General features: G+C 43.8%; 1 pseudogene; it reads left to right on the top strand.

Moving 5' to 3' along the window:
• LOC144509695 (scavenger receptor cysteine-rich domain-containing protein DMBT1-like) overlaps positions 1-13,289 on the top strand; it is a 391,264-nt pseudogene that overhangs the window by 377,696 nt on the left and 279 nt on the right.

Genomic DNA, 13,289 nt, shown 5'->3' with positions numbered 1-13,289 from the left:
CCCTTATTTTACTCAGCAGTCTCCCGTGAGGCACCTTGTCAAAGGCCTTTTGGAAGTCAAGATAGATAACATCCATTGGCTCTCCTTGGTCTAACCTATTTGTTATCTCTTCAAAGAACTCTAACAGGTTTGTCAGGCACGACCTCCCCTTACTAAATCCATGCTGACTTGTCTTAATCCGACCCTGCACTTCCAAGAATTTAGAAATCTCATCCTTAACGATGGATTCTAGAATTTTGCCAACAACTGAGGTTAGGCTAATTGGCCTATAATTTTCCATCTTTTTTCTTGTTCCCTTCTTGAACAGTGGGGTTACAACAGCGATTTTCCAATCCTCTGGGACTTTCCCTGACTCCAGTGACTTTTGAAAGATCATAACTAACGCCTCCACTATTTCTTCAGCTATCTCCTTTAGAACTCTAGGATGTAGCCCATCTGGGCCCGGAGATTTATCAATTTTCAGACCTTTTAGTTTCTCTAGCACTTTCTCCTTTGTGATGGCAACCATATTCAACTCTGCCCCCTGACTTTCCTGAATTGTTGGGATATTACTCATGTCTTCTACTGTGAAGACTGACGCAAAGTACTTATTAAGTTCCTCAGCTATTTCCTTGTCTCCCATCACTAGATTACCAGCGTCATTTTGGAGCGGCCCAATGTCTACTTTTGCCTCCCGTTTGTTTTTAATGTATTTAAAGAAACTTTTACTATCATTCCTAATGTTACTGGCTAGCCTACCTTCATATTTGATCCTCTCCTTCCTTATTTCTCTCTTTGTTATCCTCTGTTTGTTTTTATAGCCTTCCCAATCTTCTGACTTCCCACTACTCTTTGCCACATTATAGGCTCTCTCTTTTGCCTTGATGCATTCCCTGACTTCCTTTGTCAGCCATGGCTGCCTAATCCCCCCTCTGATAACCTTTCTTTTGTTTGGGATGAACCTCTGCACTGTGTCCTCAATTACTCCCAGAAACTCCTGCCATTGCTGTTCTACTGTCTTTCCCATTAGGCTCTGCTTCCAGTCGATTTTTGTCAGTTCCTCCCTCATGCGCCTGTAATTACCTTTATTTAACTGTAGAACCTTCACATCTGATTCTGCCTTCCTTCTTTCAAATTGCAGACTGAATTCTACCATATTATGATCACTGCTTCCTAAGTGTTCCCTTACTTTAAGATCTTTTATCACGTCTGGCTCATTACATAACACTAAGTCCAGAATAGCCTGTTCCCTCGTGGGCTCCATCACAAGCTGTTCCAAAAAGCCATCCTGTAAACATTCAATGAATTCCCTTTCTTTGGGTCCACTGGCAACATTATTTACCCAGTCCACCTGCATATTGAAATCCCCCATGATCACTGTGACCTTGCCTTTCTGACATGCCCTTTCTATTTCGTGGTGCATTTTGTACTTTACTTCTTCCTCGGGAACACGTAGCTGAGATATTTCACACTGGTGCTTGGATGCAGGACAGGACGCCCCGGAAAGAAAAATAAAACATAATAGTTTGGAATATGATGACAATAACAATTTAATAAAATCATTTAACAACTTTACAAATCTCCAGGTAACTTCCCTCTGTAAATTGAGACCAACACAACTAAAGACAAATCGGCAATGGGGTCTAATGTGCTGATCAGTGGGGTGGGTTTCAACAGCACAACGAAGGGAGAGAGGGGGCCACGTTTAAGAAGGTGATTGCAACCTTGTGTCCCAGACACTAACATAATGACTGTTAAATAAGTATGAAGAAAGGATTGCTGCATGAAGCGTCAGGTGGGAAGGAAAGCCAAACTCTTAGTTAAAGGTAATATATTGGAAACAAGTAAGGCTTACATGAACACTGGAATGAAGTTACAGTGAAATTCCCCGAGTCGCCACAGTCCACCGCCTGCTTGGGTCAATGCACGTCTTTCAAAATATGGGCGGAAACCGGAGCAAACCCACGCAGACACGGGGAGAATGTACAAATTCCACACAGACAGTGATCCAAGCCAGGAATCAAACCCAGGTCCCTGGTGTTGCGAATGCAGCAGTGCGACCCACTGTGCTACCGTGTGGATTGGATCCATGAGCGGTGATTTTTATGATCGCTCGGGGTAGTGGGGCTGGCTATGACAGCGGTGAGTAGGAGTCGAGAGCATCGATATCTCTGAACATGACCATGATATTTTGAAGCCAATTTGTATTGACGGACGAGAGTCCAATGCAGATCAAGTAGCCAGGGCTGGTGGTGCTGTTGGTCAGTATGGGGGCAGGGGAAGGGATTGGGGCGGGAGGGGGTGCGAGTGCGGGTTTGTGCGTGCGCTGGTCGCGGCTGGTGAGTTGAAATGTGCGCGGTTCGTTTCGAAAAGTTCTGATTGCATTCACGTGTTTTGGAGGGGCGTCCATCAGGGTAGTTTTGAAATCTGCATTCTTGAGATAACAAGGAACTGATGAACATTTTGGGTGAGTTCGCAAGAAAGGACACTGTCTGAAAGGTCAAGTCGCTGCCAGCCGATTTACATATTTGCAGTACCTCTGATTTGTTCTGATATATATGTGTGAACTGGTGAAGTATCTGACGAAGTTTGCATGGCAAAATGAGGCAGTGAAAAACAAAGAATCAAATGTCTGCTTAAAACATTCTGTGTGGAACAACTAATTACCACAATTACATAATTGATGACAAAGCAAAACAAGCTGCAATGAGTGGGTCAGATCCAAACCGAAAACCGAAATGTGAATATCTAGAAGATTTGTAAACTCTCCATCATTTATTTTCCCTCCGAACAGAAACTGTTTTTTCTAGAGCCTAGATTAATGTCCCTGTCAACGGCAGTTAAAATGCAGGTTTTAATTGAGCTGGAAATTATACAATAGTTTGAATTTAGCAACGAGATGAATATGTTTAAGAAACATAATATGAAACTTTCATTATTCTATTAGAACACAAGCAGTTAAGGCTCTCTGGCGGTGGAAGCCGATGTGCGGGCCGACTGGAGATTTATCACAATGGGACGTGGGGCTCAGTTTGTGATGATTCCTGGGATCTGACAGACGCTGACGTGGTTTGCAAGCAGCTGGATTGTGGACACGCATTGCGGCTTCCTCTTCATATATCGGCTGGACCTGACGCAGACCCAATTTGGTTGGATGAGCTGGAATGCTCCGGGAGTGAATCATTTCTCTGGGAATGTCCCCATGCATTGTGGGGTAACCATGACTGTAATCATAAAGAAGATGTGAAGATCATGTGCTCTGGTAACTGCCCCAACTTCAGTTACATTAGAACTTTCATACATAAGATATGTTCCTCATATACCTCGGGACGGCGCTTACGAAGGCCCTTCTGTCAAATCCGGCTCTGATTTTTTTATTCTGGACGTAATTATTGCGAAAATATTTTTCTCAGCCGACTTCTGATGTGTTGCCTTATGTTTCTTTATCCCTCATTTCCTGACATAAATGCATCTTCCACTTAATACGCTGACTATTCTGATCGCGAGCCTTAAATTTCATCAGGTTGTGTGTAAAATGTTCCGGATAACGACATTATTTTGCAAAGATACTTGACTTAATCACTTATTTCTCAAGAAGCATGCTGTCACTTTATTCTTCGCATCAAAATTCGCCCCATTCCACTTAGCAGGACGAAAACTAAGTTGTCACTGGCATGTGTATCCTGCCATGTATTAACATTTTGATACATACTTTGCAGTCCTCTTCAGTATTAACTATACAAACCAATTTGCTGCCACAATAGACGTTCATTTTTTACTGCCGACCACAAAGTCGCTCATGTAACTCCCAAGGAGCAGCGACCGCAGCGCCAATCCATGTGAATCTCACACCGGAACTTTTGCTACTTAAGTAACGAGAAACTTTACAAACCTTTTAAATCTACTTTGATACTGATTGTCTGATTTCCCATTGTCTTTCATGGGCTTTCACTATGGGAACTTTTTGAAGCTCTTCTGGTAATCTGCGCACAGAGCATAAAGCATTGGCCCTCTCACCATTCCGGCAAGCAATCAATCGGGTCATCATTCAAATATTTCGATTGAAATTCAATGTTGCTTTTTCTTGATTATATCTGTTTTTCTGTGACATTTGTGAATTAATTATGGCAAACCGTGAACTCAACTTAGACATATATACAAAGAACAACAAAGAACAAAGAACAATACAGCACAGGAACAGGCCCTTCGGCCCTCCAAGCCCGCGCCGCTCCCCGGTCCAGGATTGAATCCTGAATCCAGGATCCCCGCCCAATTTTCCAGCCTATCTACATCCTAATATCCTATCCACCGAGCTGTCCCTCACAGCTACGATGCTTTGTTCATCACAACCTATTAACTCACCCCCACCCCCCCATTCCAGACCATGTGATCTCCAGGGAGAGGCGAAAACCCAGAGTGAAAACCCCAGGGCCAATATGGGGAAAAAAAGATATGGGAAATTCCTTTCCGACCCCATGAGGCGATCGAAACGAGTCCAGGAGATCACACTGGCCCTGATCAGAAAATGCTTCCCAACCATATTCATTTCCACTTCTGCTTTACGAACACCATCTGAATTCCCTGCCCCCGAGACAGGTTCCCAACTATCCGCAGTCTCGCTCTGTACTGGCAACAGCAAGATGATCATAGAACGAAGCCTTGAAACGAGAAACAAAGAACAATTAGCCCGCACCGCTCCCTGGTCCAAACTAGACCACTCTTTTGTATCCCTCCATTCCCACTCCGTTCATGTAGCTGTCTAGATAAGTCTTAAACGTTCCCAGTGTGTCCGCCTCCACCACCTTGCCCGGCAACACATTCCAGGCCCCCACGACCCTCTGTGTAAAATATGTCCTTCTGATATCTGTGTTAAACCTCCCCCCCTTCACCTTGAACCTATGACCCCTCGTGAACGTCACCACCGACCCGGGGAAAAGCTTCCCACCGTTCACCCTATCTATGCCTTTCATAATTTTATACACCTCTATTAAGTCTCCCCTCATCCTCCGTCTTTCCAAGGAGAACAACCCCAGTTTCCCCAATCTCTCCTCATAACCAAGCCCCTCCATACCAGGCAACATCCTGGTAAACCTCCTCTGTACTCTCTCCAAAGCCTCCACGTCCTTCTGGTAGTGTGGCGACCAGAACTGGACGCAGTATTCCAAATGCGGCCGAACCAACGTTCTATACATCTGTAACATCAGACCCCAACTTTTATACTCTATGCCCCGTCCTATAAAGGCAAGCATGCCATATGCCTTCTTCGCCACCTTCTCCGCCTGTGACGTCACCTTCAAAGATCTGTGGACTTGCACACCCAGGTCCCTCTGCGTCTCTACACCCTTTATGGTTCTTCCATTTATCGTGTAGCTCCTCCCTACATTATTCCCACCAAAATGCATCACTTCGCATTTATCTGGATTGAACTCCATCTGCCATTTCTTTGCCCAAATTTCCAGCCTATCTATATCCTTCTGTAGCCTCTGATAATGTTCCTCACTATCTGCAAGTCCTGCCAGTTTTGTGTCGTCCGCAAACTTACTGATCACCCCAGTTACTCCTTCTTCCAGATCATTTATATAAATCACAAACAGCAGAGGTCCCAATACAGAGCCCTGCGGAACACCACTAGTCACAGGCCTCCAGCCGGAAAAATATATACCCACAGTGCACTGTGGATACAGAATTGATAATTGAACCACGTGGTTATTTATTATTTGCTTGACAGAGCACAAAGAGCTGCGTTTGGTGAAGGGAAAGCATCGCTGTGAGGGCAGAGTGGAAGTGTTCTATAATGGGACCTGGGGAACAGTTTGCGCTGAAAACCTGTATCGTGATGCTGGAACAGTGATCTGTAAACAGTTAGGTTGCGGCACACTCGTTTCCATCGACTATGACGCTCGCTCATTCGGAGAAGGATCCGGACCTATTTGGTTGGATGAGGTCGAGTGTCTTTCACACGAGTCGACTCTTTGGCAATGCCAGGCAGACCCGTGGGGTCAACACAACTGTCATCATCGGGAAGATGCAGGTGTCGCTTGTTCAGGTAACACAATCAATCATTTTGCTTGCAGGTGTGATTTGAAATATTGATGTTCCTCATGGAGTCAGCATGTTTGTCTTATCAACAGGGGGAGACACACCGAAGCAAGAGCAGGACAGTGCAAACGGCTGCAAGCGAGAATCAGGTTTTTTCTCAACTGTAATAAAACAGCTATCTGCTTGTATTCCTCTCTTGTGCTACATCAAGGTTAATAATTTATTTATTATCTTTGACAAATTTAGGGCAAAGTTTGCGCTTGGCTGGAGGTAACAACAACTGCTCCGGGAGATTGGAGGTATTGTGTAATAGAGCCTGGGGCACGGTTTGTGATGATTCTTGGGATATGAACGATGCCAGTGTTGTCTGCAGACAGCTGGGCTGTGGCTCTGCTCTCGAGGCCACAGGAGGGGCCGCTTTTGGGCAGGGTAACGGTACTATCTGGCTGGATGAGGTGGAGTGCACCGGAAGCGAAGCCTTTCTGTTTGACTGCCCTTCTTCGTCATTAGCTCAAGCTGACTGTGATCACAAGGAAGATGCCAGTGTGATTTGCTCCGGTAAGTGTTCCACTGATCGGTTCCGTTTGGGACTGTGCGACGTTGTCCGGCCTATTTTTGCTGAATATAATTCATGTTTTCAGATGTCTTTCTGACCAACAATGCAAATAATTGTGCTCTTTTTACCATGTCTTCATCAGGTCCGGAATTATCTCCGACTTCTCCGTCCACACCTTCAGGTATATCTCTGTAATGAATATCAATCACGATTACGGCTAATTTTACATTGGGATAAATAATTGTCACACATTGGCATTGCCTTAATTTTGTCAATTTCTAACGAAATTCTGAGTGTTTGCTGATCATATAAGTATTTAAAAACATGGTGGACATTTTATCTCACAAAACGTCCTTGAATCTTTCATCAAGGACATGAAGATGAAAGCACCCCTCTGGTGATCTGCATCTCACTCCGTGTCCTGTTAATCTGTGAGTTAATCGCCCTTTTGGCAGTAATGCAGAGGAGATCATCAATAAAAGGTAAGGCTCGAATCATATCCCTGAACCCACGCTGGGTCATGGATGTTGCTTCATACATCAGAGGGGATTCTCTGCCGTTTTGCAAAGAATGACTTGGGTACAATTCAGAAAAAACTTAACTGAGTATTGGCCAGCAAGTTATTTCAAGCCACATGAGAAACAGTAAAATATTACATATAAATGAGGGAGTTATCTACATTCATATTCCTGCTCCACCCACCAGTACATGAGACATGGAATGGGATTTATTTTTGTTGCAATAGATTAAAACGTTGATTGCAAGAAATTGAACTCCGATGGCCTGCACTCTCTGGTATGAAAGGAGATGGCAGCAGAGACAGTGGGTGCATTAGTTATGATATTCCAATTTTTCATAGATTCTGGAAAGATACCAATGGATTGGAAACACGCTGTTCTGCCACCCTTATTCAAAAAAGGAGAGACGCAAAAAGTGGCAAACTGTAGACCACTTATTTTGACCTCTGTGGTGGGAAGTTGTTGCAGTCAGTCATTAAGCAGGAGATAACTGATCAATGGAAAGCAAAGCGGAATTCACCAGGGTCAGCTCGATTTTATGAAGGACAAGTTGTGTTTGACAAACTTGCTACAGTTTTTTGAGGATTTAAACAGAGAGGTGAATGATGGGGATCACGTGGATGTGGCATATCTGGATTCGAGAAGGCATTGGACTAAAGTGTTAGTTCCCAGGGTTGGGCACAGAATATTGGCTTGGATAGAGAATTGATTGAGTGAGAGAAAGAATCGGGTCGCGATAAATGGGTCCTTTTCTGGAGTGAAATTGACTGTAACACGAGGGATGACGCAGTTTTCAGTTTTCAACTCTGTACAACCGATATAACTGACCTACGATTAGGGCCAGAGTGCAACATAGCAAGATTCGTGGAGGATCCGAAGATGAGTGGGAAAGCAGGCTCTGTTGAGATTATAGAGTTTACAGTTGGATATTGACAAGCTAGGAGAATGCGCCAGAATGTAGTAAATGGAGATTAATGTGGCTACGTGTGTGATCATCCATTTTCGTGAGAAAACATTGAAAGGGTAAATGATCATTTATTTGGGAAGCGCATTCAAAGTCGGTCAGTGCAGAGGGATCTGGGTGTCCTTGTGCATGAATGACAGAACATGAATGTGCAGGTGCAGCGTTTTATAAGAAAGGCAAATTGAATATTGGAATTTATTACAAAAGGACCCGGTTTTAAATGTAAAAAAATGTTGTTAACACTGGATAAGGCCTTCGTGAGACTACACCTGGAGTATTGTGTCCAGATTTAGTCTCCGTACCTGATGAAGGAAGTGCTGACACTGGAGGCAGTTTAGAAGATGTTCACCGGATTGCTTCCAGGGATGAAAGGGTTACCATATGAGGAGCGTTTGAATACTTGGGCTTATACTCGGTGGAGATCAAAAGAATGGCAGGTTGTTTAAGAAGGTTAAGGCTCATGGGATACAATGAGAAGTGGCTAGATGGGTGGAGAACTGGCTTGGCCATAGGAGACAGAGGGTAATGGTCGAAGGGTCTTTTTCCGGCTGGAGGTCTGTGACCAGTGGTGTTCCGCAGGGCTCTGTACTGGGACCTCTGCTATTTGTGATATATATAAATGATTTGGAAGAAGGTGTAACTGGTGTAATCAGCAAGTTTGCGGATGAGACGAAGATGGCTGGACTTGCGGATAGCGAAGAGCATTGTCGGGCAATACAGCAGGATATAGATAGGCTGGAAAATTGGGCGGAGAGGTGGCAGATGGAGTTTAATCCGGATAAATGCGAAGTGATGCATTTTGGAAGAAATAATGTAGGGAGGAGTTATACAATAAATGGCAGAGTCATCAGGGACCTAGGTGTGCAAGTCCACAAATCCTTGAAGGTGGCAGCACAGGTGGAGAAGGTGGTGAAGAAGGCATATGGTATGCTTGCCTTCATAGGACGGGGTATAGAGTATAAAAGCTGGAGTCTGATGATGCAGCTGTATAGAACGCTGGTGAGGCCACATTTGGAGTACTGCGTCCAGTTCTGGTCGCCGCACTACCAGAAGGACGTGGAGGCGTTAGAGAGAGTGCAGAGAAGGTTTACCAGGCTGTTGCCTGGTATGGAGAGTCTTAGCTATGAGGAGAGATTGGGTAGACTGGGGTTGTTCTCCTTGGAAAGACGGAGAATGTGGGGAGATCTAATAGAGGTGTACAAGATTATGAAGGGTATAGATAGGGTGAACAGTGGGAAGCTTTTTCCCAGGTCGCAGGTGACGATCACGAGGGGTCACGGGCTCAAGCTGAGAGGGGCGAAGTATAACTCAGATATCAGAGGGATGTTTTTTACACAGAGGGTGGTGGGGGCCTGGAATGCGCTGCCAAGTAGGGTGGTGGAGGCAGGCAGGCTGACATCGTTTAAGACTTACCTGGATAGTCACATGAGCAGCCTGGAAATGGAGGGATACAAACGATTGGTCTAGTTGGACCAAGGAGCGGCACAGGCTTGGAGGGCCGAAGGGCCTGTTTCCTGTGCTGTACTGTTCTTTGTTCTTTGTTCTAATAAGGGGGGATCTGATTGAGGTATATAAAATGCTAAAGGGATTGATGAGGTGGATGTTGAACAGATATTCCGCTTTGTTGGAGAGTCAACAACAAAGTCTCATAGATTAAGAGTGAGCCAAAGTAGTTCCAAGTCTGGGGTGAGGGACAAATTCCCTCAGAGTTTTGTGAACCTGTTGAACGATTGCCAAAGTGCAGGGGAGACAGAATCAGTCAGCAGATTCAAGAACGAAAGAAATATGTGTCTCAATGAAAGCTGGACAAAGCTCAAATGAGGCAGGCAGGTTTGTGGATTTGAAAGCAGGATAAGATCAGCCATGATCATATAGAATGGTGGAGCCGGCTCAAATGGCTGAATTGCCCAATCTCGCTCCTATTTCCTATGTTCCACTGTGTTCATTAATTATTTCGCAACTCACATTTTGTTTCCACTTGCAATTGGTTCCAAACCAACACTGAGTTTTTTGCCGTGTCAAGTTCTCTAACAGTACTCGACCCATTTTGAGACGTGATGGTATGATTTTCCACAATTATCAATGCCAATACGGCATCCCAGCAAACTATTCCACTAATATTACAGGATCGATGCCGATGGTATTATGAGTAGCCTCCCTCTCTCTGAGTCAGATGTTTCACGTTCGGTCCCAGAGAGTCAGATGTTTCACGTTCGGTCCCAAGACTTTATACGAAGAAAGTGTCAGGACTTCCTGTAAAATCCTTCCAAGGCAACAATGTCATGCGGTGAGAGTGGGAGATAATCCTGTTCGGCCACGCCTGGTATGGAATGGCGCTCCTCTGGTGACAGGTTACCGACCAGCTCCAGGTTAAAACATGGCCATGGAATTTGATGAATGTCTGCCTTTTGCACCACTAGTTTTGAACAGATAAACAAAACTATTGCATGTATCTGAACTCGCACCGAGGTCTCTTGATTCATATCTTATGCGCTGACCTTCATTGGTCTCTAAATGTCTCAGTGTTCCTTGTGATGGAAGCAGTGGTATCATCACTGGATTGATGATGCAGAGAAACAAAATAAATTCCACGGGACCCTGGTTTGAATCTCACCTCGACATAGAGTGAGATATAAAATCAATAAAAATCCGGAACTGAAATATAGTTCCAGAATGTAACAACATGCTACCTGCCCCGATCTTCCTCCAACAGAACCTGTTGCTGGTAGCTGGGATCCACCTTCTGTTTTATACCAAGCAATTTTGAAGAAATAGATAATATTCCTCCCGCCAAGCTATACACTCAGTCTCGTGTTTCAGGTTTGTGTTCTTTTTAAAACCCAAGCTACACTGCAAAAATGCCGCTTCATGTTTACCCCCTTTAACCATGGTCAAGAGAATCATTACTCTCACCGTGCTCATGTAGAAAGGAGACTTATTAAATGCCCTTATTTATCTTGAGAGGATTCGAGTACTGATTAGATTACCAATGTTCATTATTCTTCAAGAATATTTTTGCCTTCTGTGTAAAAATAGCGAGTAGAGTAGCTGTTTCCAATTTCCAACTGCTTTGCACCTTGCACACATCAAAGTCTGATCTAAATAATAATAAGTAAAACATTTGATTGAATATGTAAATCAATTCAATACATTACTGCTGGCCGCGTACACAGCACCTAATTACAGGGACAGATTAGTATTTGGGAAAGTACCTGGAGTACAATAGGTTTTTTTTTGCTAAAATGGGTCGTTTTAAAACCATTTTTGGACCGAATCAAAGGAAAAATATAACAAGAACAAGCAAAAAACAAATGCAAACTATTAAGTATAAAGAAACATCGCCAATGCAAACAAGGAAAAACAACGGGGGAAATTTGTTAGACTCAGTGGAGTAGCGAACTGAGCTAAGTGAGATGTGGAATCGGGAAAAAAGATGATGTAATTAGTGAAGGTGACAAACGAGGACTACTATATTAGTAAAGAATGGAGTGTTAACTGAAATAGCAAAATATTCAATCAAAACGGAAATAAAACGGCCAACTCAGAATTAACTTCAGGTATTTTCGAGGGATAGTTTTTACCAATTGTCAACAATGCTGAAATTACAGAAATATTAATCAATTGTTTGTTTCAGTTTATACCAGAGATAACACTTCAGTTCATGACTTCACAAGCTGTGAATGGGAATGGTATCAACAGGTAGAAACAAAAACGAACTAAAAACATAAAACTCATTGGAACATTTCCATCCATGCATTTTCAAAGAAAGGAAAATTCGAGCAGAGGCAGAATTGCAGCTTTTCGCCGAATCATTGCTCAAAAGAGCGAGGGTGCATGTCAACTGAACATTGCTTTGATGCCATTTTGAGTGGATTGCATGGCTCTGAAAAGGATTTCAGTAAAACGATACAGGGTTCAGGAGAAGTTTGAACAAAATTACAACAATGTCAACAGTAAGAACGGTTGAGACCTATTCGGAATGGCTGAACAGAATTTTTAAAAATCCCAATTGGCCTATTCATTCTCGTTTCTGGCGTCTCACCCACGGCTTCCATGATTTGTTTTCACTACTGATGGCGGCACGGTGGCACGTGGTTAGCACTGCTGCCTCATTGCTCCAGAGAACTGTGTTCGATTCCCAGCTTGGGTCACTGTGTGGAGTTTGCACGGTTTCCCCGTGTCTGCGTGGGTTACCTCCAGGTGCTTCGGTTTACTCCCACAGTCCAAAGATGTGCACGTTAGGCTGATTGGCCATGCTTAATTGCCCCTCAGTGGAGGTTTAGAGGGATTAAAAGCGTAAATATGTGGAGTTACGGGGATAGAGCCTGGGTGGGATTGTTGCCCATACAGACTCTATGCGCCGAATAGCCTCCTTCTGTACTGTAGGGTTTCTGTGATTCTATAATTCGATGGAATTTCACCTCTGAAGATAATAGTGTGGCAGGGCGAAGAGATTCTGGATCAGAAAGTCGGTCAACTGACCCAGACAAAATGGATTTTCTCTTAAATAATTTCCTATTCTCTGATATTTCACGCATTGTCTCTCCGAAAGGACTGGGCATTTTGGAGCCAGAGTAACACCGATTGTACAATGAAGTGGGTGCTGGTTCTTCATTTTGAACCGCTGCAGTCAGTCTGCTGACTGTTCTCACAAATTGGTACCATGATCAAATTGCAGGGCATTGTCACAGAGGCGATGAAGTTGTTGTGATCTCGACTTCAACTTTCTGAATCATTCTCTGCCATGATAACATCGTAATGACTCAACCACAAACAGTTTGCCTAACAACCAATTCTTTTGTGCTTACCAGTTTCTTCAACCATTGACTCCTTCAATCAGGTTGACTATTACACCAGTCACAGTTTGGGAGACACGGATCCTGGATCAGAATCTCCAGAAGTGGAATCATCCTCTATACAGGGTAGGTCGAAGTTCACATCCGAACATTTCCTTCCGAACCTGCTCACTCTGTAATATCAAAATAGTTTCTTAAATCTCCGAAACTGTACACCATGACGTGTACAACATGAAATGGCAGTGCCAGGTAGCTCAGGTATTGCAGAATGATTTCAATTACAGAAATGTTGTGGCTGAAACAATTTCTTACCATTGTTCCCAGCAATATAAATGACATTTTTTTAAAAGTTCCATGCATTTCCCCCAGAGGCCTCTCTTGGCTGTGAAATGGGCTCCAGTTGGTGGGATCGGTGACTCATTGGGAACGGTATAAAC

Source organism: Mustelus asterias, chromosome 22 (genome assembly GCF_964213995.1).
Source record: "Mustelus asterias chromosome 22, sMusAst1.hap1.1, whole genome shotgun sequence".
In the NCBI taxonomy this organism is placed as follows: Eukaryota; Metazoa; Chordata; class Chondrichthyes; order Carcharhiniformes; family Triakidae; genus Mustelus; species Mustelus asterias.
The sequence above is the reverse complement of the archived record's forward strand: the minus strand, read 5'-3'. Positions and strand labels throughout refer to the sequence as shown.